General features: G+C 37.5%; 2 long non-coding RNA genes across 2 annotated transcripts; one reads left to right on the plus strand and one right to left on the minus strand.

Annotated features, from left to right (window-relative positions):
- Window positions 1–462: 462 nt before the first annotated feature.
- LOC134221585 (uncharacterized) lies at window positions 463–950 on the plus strand. Its single transcript, XR_009982365.1, has 3 exons — window positions 463–589; window positions 669–747; window positions 818–950. It is a non-coding gene; the product is annotated as an uncharacterized LOC134221585 (long non-coding RNA).
- A 3150-nt stretch (window positions 951–4100) lies between these two features.
- LOC134221589 (uncharacterized) lies at window positions 4101–5281 on the minus strand. The gene is made up of 4 exons (XR_009982366.1): window positions 4987–5281; window positions 4796–4918; window positions 4585–4723; window positions 4101–4284 (listed from the first exon to the last, which is right to left on the minus strand). It is a non-coding gene; the product is annotated as an uncharacterized LOC134221589 (long non-coding RNA).
- Window positions 5282–6404: the final 1123 nt, after the last annotated feature.

Here is a 6404-nt window from a genome sequence, read left to right on the forward strand (position 1 = left end):
AAGCTTTGTTCTATATCTTCATTGTTTATACCAAATTCCCTCACCCTCGTATAATTTCGTTGAATATATACCCGCATAATGAATAACAGTCTACAGTGCGGTTGATATGATACATGTGAATTAAGGAGTAATGTCACAATCCATGTTATCATCAATTTATAATTTGACTACATAATTTTATTGAATTTATATTATAAACAATTATATATTCAAGTTCCCACAAGTAATTAATATACAACATATCGTCTCTGTACAATATTTATTACTTCATAATAGGTTCTACTTGATCAAAAAAACGTTAGTTAACTGAAACAAAACTATAATGGGGATAAACACGATATGGTCTACCGTTTTTACATAATTGTGTATCGTTTACGGCAATCATAAATACATCGCGGTATCACACGCACATCTCAATATTATACGGTTTCAAGATAAAGGTAAGATATTTCTTTCAGTTCAGTGACAAATGTGAGTGTGGAAAAAAATGCTGCTCTTCGCCATTTGAACGGCAGGCATGTAGAATAGGACACAAGTTTTAATTTATCGGAGAGGAAGATTCGTGTTTTAAATTGTTTAGGAAAAAAGGGTAAGTATACACAAATACCTAATCGATAAAGTCACAAATTGACTTCAAAATAAAAACTGTGTTGAATATCTAATTGCAGATCCAGTTAGCAGAACCCTAAAAATGATTTTCTTCATTTTCCAAATGTCAGCAATCACGCGGTCATACACTGTGTACAGGTACGTACTTCTTGAATATTTATTAAACCAAGGATCAAACCCCTAATTTTTATTATATCATGTATTGCAGACATCATCGAATTTCGGGAAAATGGGCAATAGCCTGCTCAAGTGATTAGATGAATGATAACGATGTGTGGAGTGCGAAGTATGAGCCGAAATTATCCACTTGAATTGAAAAAAAAAAACTAAAATGATTGAATAAAAACAGTACTAAAAAAAATTGTATTTATTTTCGTTCTCCCTCTGCTTTGCCCACCACACCTAGAAAAAAATCAAAACATCAATGGTAACAGTACAATGGATTTAAAATATATGGTCACATTATATGCGTATGGTATCCCGTATAGTTCTTCTCGTGGAACATAGATTATTTAACAACCACATGACATGCTGTACGCCGAAAAAAATGTACTGGAAAACGACAAGTTTTAAATGGTAATTCTAGATTGCTTTGAGAATAGGTCGTATGTGCAAAAGAGAGATTCTCTTTGTTCACGCTCTCTTTCGCTAATGGTTCGGCAAGTTTAGCATTTTCTGCTACATTTTCACTTTAGCACGCTAGACAAAGTTATTGTCTTTAGATATCTGCCAAAAAATCCAACATAAATTTGTGTATAGCTTTGTAATAATCGAAAGAGAATGTAACCGAAGAGAGGCTCTCTTTTGCACATACGACCTATTCTCAAAGCACTCTAGAATTATACTTAACCGCCCATTACCCAAATAATTATTTGGTCGATTACATCATACCGCACTGTTGAAACAGTTTATAAAATGGGTAGCTTATCATTTCAGCATACAGTATACAGAAGAGTGGTGATATCGTTATTTATCATCATGAATGATCTGATTTGTCTTCCGGATATAGTTCAGGATTATGCGGGTAAACACTAACTTCTTTGAGTCTCGAACTGAGATGCCTTGCCTTGTCGTTAAGGTGAAGCGTTGTGACACTCAAATTGCAATGTGATTGTGTCATATAAATCATCAGCCATGGATTTGCACTGGTGGAAACTTCCAATACCAATTCAGTAAGCATACACGTGGGGTTAATTTTTTGTTAACATCCGACAACAGTAAACATTGCACGCATTCGGAAGATTTCAGCCCAATTTGGAAGCAGTATTAATCAATACAGTCTAAGCATGAGATTAACTGATGGAATTTGTCAGAAAAGCATCAGTTTTTCTTTGGTTTAGGTGAATATTTATGAATCATGTTTTCACGATGCTGGCTGTTTATGTTTACATCCTCAACTGTTGTTGCCAGCTGCTCAAACGCACCAGTAATAAGATCATTTTTTGCCCCGATTTTTCAATTTTTACAATGCACCCCAAAACAAAATCAATAAGTTATTATAATTGCATCAATACATAATGCGTTAGGAAAAGATTGATTAATTAAATCGATATTTTACATGTTTCCGCCATGATTTCACAATAGTTCATATCGACATCACTGTTTGCTGCTGATCAATGATTGCTTGCATACGACGCTACCGACGACGTGCAGAGTGTTGAAACCTTCGACGTCGTTGGCATAGTGCGTTACTGGGGGGAATTTTTTCACTTTGTTCACTTGCTTATATATCTTCCCTAAATTAGCGCTATGTGATAATAACATCATACCGCCGCATAGATTGAACTTAGACCTAAGTCAAGATTTACTTTTTTAGTGAGAAGGTGGTCAGGTATGTAGGCAATATATGAATTAAATTTATCTGTGCATATCGGGGTGGGTGGGTTGGTTGATTGTTTGACTGTGTTGGTAAGCCGCAAGGCAGCCATTCTGAATGACATGGCATGAAGCCTTAACGCTGAAGTGCTGCTCTGCTGCCTGGGCCATACGGGATATTTATTAATCCGGCGATAAAAGGCCAATTTAATTTAGTTTACTTATTGCGCATAAATCCCAAAATTTTATTCCCACCTTTGGGTTTCCGCGCCGAGCACTCAGCGCAAGACTCGGCGACAAGGGGAAAGTTATAAAGTTGGTAACCCTGATTTTTGACAATTAATGTCGATTAATTATGTTAGTGTACCGATGTCAAAAAATAGAACTTTTAGCTGATGTCAAATGTCAAATGCAAGTTTTGACAGTATTATTCATATATGAGTGAAAAACATGTATTGTCGGGCCGCCACCAAACCGGACCGCGCGATTGAGCACTCGCGCTGCGACGCGAGTCGCGACAATTTGAAATATTTCATTAGTAGTGCGCATCATGCACGCATGGATGTACTATCATGCGCACTAATCAGTAATGAGTTGCGACGTCTGCTAACTGCAGATATTTCATTTTATTGAAAACAAATTTTCGATTTTCTACTATACACGGAATATAAAAGGTCTATCGGGGAAGCAGTCGCTGAAGACAAATGTCACTGTCTTCAACAACGAAACGAAAAGTTCCAATGCCAAAAGCAATACAATTTCCATTTTAGATAATCTGTGTTGCCAGTATGCATGTTCTAGTCAAAACATAAGTTCTCTTAAACGCATTAGTATAGACTATAGATAGTGGAATATATAGATGAGCGAAGATAAATCCTCTGTCTCCAAACGAACTGTCAAACGTGTCTCCAAACGAGCATGACGTCACGATTACAATGGAAACGTTAAGGGCTGTGACGTCATATGCGCGTGTGCACGGGCAAAAAAAAATCGACTCAGCCATGCTTTCGCTCATCTATAGATTCTACTATCTATAGTATAGACTCATATATACTCTCTGGTTATTGTGTCTATTATATTGAACAGTTTAGCCTATATATATAAATATATACACAGAAAGAAATATCATCGATGCAATTAAAAAAAACCATTGGTTAAAATCTCGGTTAAAATAAAAAGTTTCGTTGGTTCTTTTTCGTAGAGAGCTGCGAAAAATCAAAATAAGAGTACGCCAACTGTTGATTAAAAAGTTTCTCACACCTTTGCTGAGACCCTAAAATTAAAAGTTCAAACTTTCAAAATAACTTTTAAACTGTCAAATCAAAACAGAAACACCTATGGAAATATACTGTAAGGGTCTGTCTCAATTGGATAATTAAACTGAAATTAAACTTAAAAGTGACATTTCAATAATTACCAAATAACCCTGCTCGCAGAGCAAGATTACTTTTGACAGATATCGAATCATTTTCCATCGATGTCCTATTGGAATTGCTGGGTAGCACCAGCCATTCTTATAACGGGGTGATTTTTTAATTTTCGAACTGTCACTTTTAAGTTTAATTCTCCAAATGAGACAGACCCTAAATATAAGAGTTCGATATTTTTACTTCAAATAATGATGTTGTTGAAATTATTCGTAGTTTATTTTATTTAATTAATCAAATGAAGAGATTTTAAAATCCATTTATTATATTATAATTAACGGAAGTATAATTTTTTTTATAAAAATAAATATAATCAAAAATACTCTTAACACAAACGTTGGCACTTTTAACCTTGTAACATCTTCCGGGAGCATACCTCGCTGGCCTCTCTCTCGATCCGATGCTGACAGGTCTTGACCCATGATTAGCTTCGCTGAAACAAATCATACAAATAAAAATTAGAATATACATCACAGAAAAACATAAAAAACACGAGTTACACGATTAACTTGTAGTAAGTATCGCAATAGTCAAGTTGAAAACCGAAATAGATGACTATCGAAGTTGATTTATTCTCGCAACCCCTACGTTAAACCTAAGTTCGCTAGTCTAATTAGACTAGCGCGCCACTAGCGAAGTTAGGTTTAACGTACGGATTGCGAGAAAAATCCAACTTAGCTAGTCCCGTATTCCGGTTTTTAGCTTAATCGAGTATATTTCAACATGTACTTACTTCTTCCAACGCTATAGATATTTGTTCCGGGGATCCGGAATTTGGCCAGACTTGAGCCACTGAAACTTTGCAAGTCAATTCAGCAGCCATTCCATTGGCTAACTTATCTGCCTAGCTTGCCTGACCAGCTCGTCGAAGCCTGCAAAGATCGATTGAGGACAAAATGGAAAACTATTCATAAAACATACTTTTGAAGAATTAGATAAATTACCTTGTTTTTCCTTGCATTTTCGGTTTCTGTATGCCGCAGAGCGGCTGAAGGGAGGGAAAACGGCCGACTGGGTTCTCGGAAGTGATAGTGTCACGTCGATCGTGGCTCGCTCTTTTGCGATACCTGGAAAGTAAATAGAAAGATAGGTATATGATACAGCTTCGGGTTTTTCAATAATGATAGACCTATACCTTTTATTTATGGCAGCCTTTCCCAAATATTCGGCAAATGAAATTTAAAAACTCTGATGCTGCGCGCATCGCGGACATAAACTTTAATGTTTTGTTTTTATTTTTGCCGGTTGTGCCACAGACACTGCACAAAATAACATATAAGTTTTTGTTCGCGATTTGACAGATTTATAATTTTTACACTAAAAGAAAAAACTTTTAAATTTACACTATAAATAGATAAAAACAACTTTAGAATTAAAAACATCACTTTTACAGTGACGGAAAAACTTTTAATTTAACGAAAAACAAACCATTTTTAAATGTAAAGCTCAAACCATTTATTTACATAATGTTTGTTCTTTGTGTGTACGGACCCGTGTACAAGTGATCGAGGCCCAAATCCGCGGGAAATTTTTCTCGCACTGAATACTCCACTCTACCGTATTGTCGGAGTACCGAAGATAGATCCTCATCCGGTATTTCTGGTGGAAGATCAAACACCCGTACATACCGTATGTTACTTCCCGCAACAATCATTCGAAAGTCCACAGTCTTTCCGCTCGAATAACAAAACTTCCGTGGTTCGCGATTCTTACATAACACGTCCTGCATGGTATCCGTCGAGTTAAATTTCCCGCATAAAGATCTGTCTTCAGACGTTTTGTAAACAGCGTCCATAAGCTTTACATCAGTGTCCAACTGTTTTACAAAACCCGCTATCTAAGCCCATGTCGAACGGGGAGCAGAGAGCGGAAATCGGATTGCACTGTATTCGCAAGCATTATGCGAACAACGAACGAATGTAACCAAACTGAGCACACAAAACGCAAAAAACTTCTATTCGGTACCTACCGTACCTATAATCACGCGTAGAAAACTTTTCGCTCTTCCGACTACACCGACAGCAAAATGCAAATCGATCGATCAACCTTGCCCGCTGCGCACCTCGCCTTCTTGTGCCCGTCGGATCGTTGTCGAGAACCATTTTCACCGGGTTACTGTCCGAAATTCTGGCTACGTGCCCAGCCCACCGCAGTCTTCCGTTTTTCGCGGTGTGAACGATGGATGATTCTCCCAACAGCTGATGCAACTCGTGGTTCATTCGCCTCCTCCACGTACCGTCCGCCATCTGCACCCCACCATAGATGGGACGCAGCACTTTCCTTTCGAAAACTCCAAGTGCGCGTTGATCCTCCACGAGCATCGTCCAGGTCTCGTGTCCGTAGAGGACTACCGGAGACGAGTTTGTACAATCCCATTTAATTCGACCATCGAACATTAATTTTTTTAGAAATGTCTCTTCTCCGTGGAAACTTGATCTTGCTGAGCGCTTGGAAATCTACCTACAAGTACAAACGCGGTTGTTGAATAAAGATCAAGGAAATTGTAGCTCCTGGCTCTTCAAGTTTATACCTAAGCATTAAGCGCAACAAGCG

This window comes from Armigeres subalbatus, chromosome 3 (genome assembly GCF_024139115.2).
Source record: "Armigeres subalbatus isolate Guangzhou_Male chromosome 3, GZ_Asu_2, whole genome shotgun sequence".
NCBI classification, from domain to species: Eukaryota; Metazoa; Arthropoda; class Insecta; order Diptera; family Culicidae; genus Armigeres; species Armigeres subalbatus.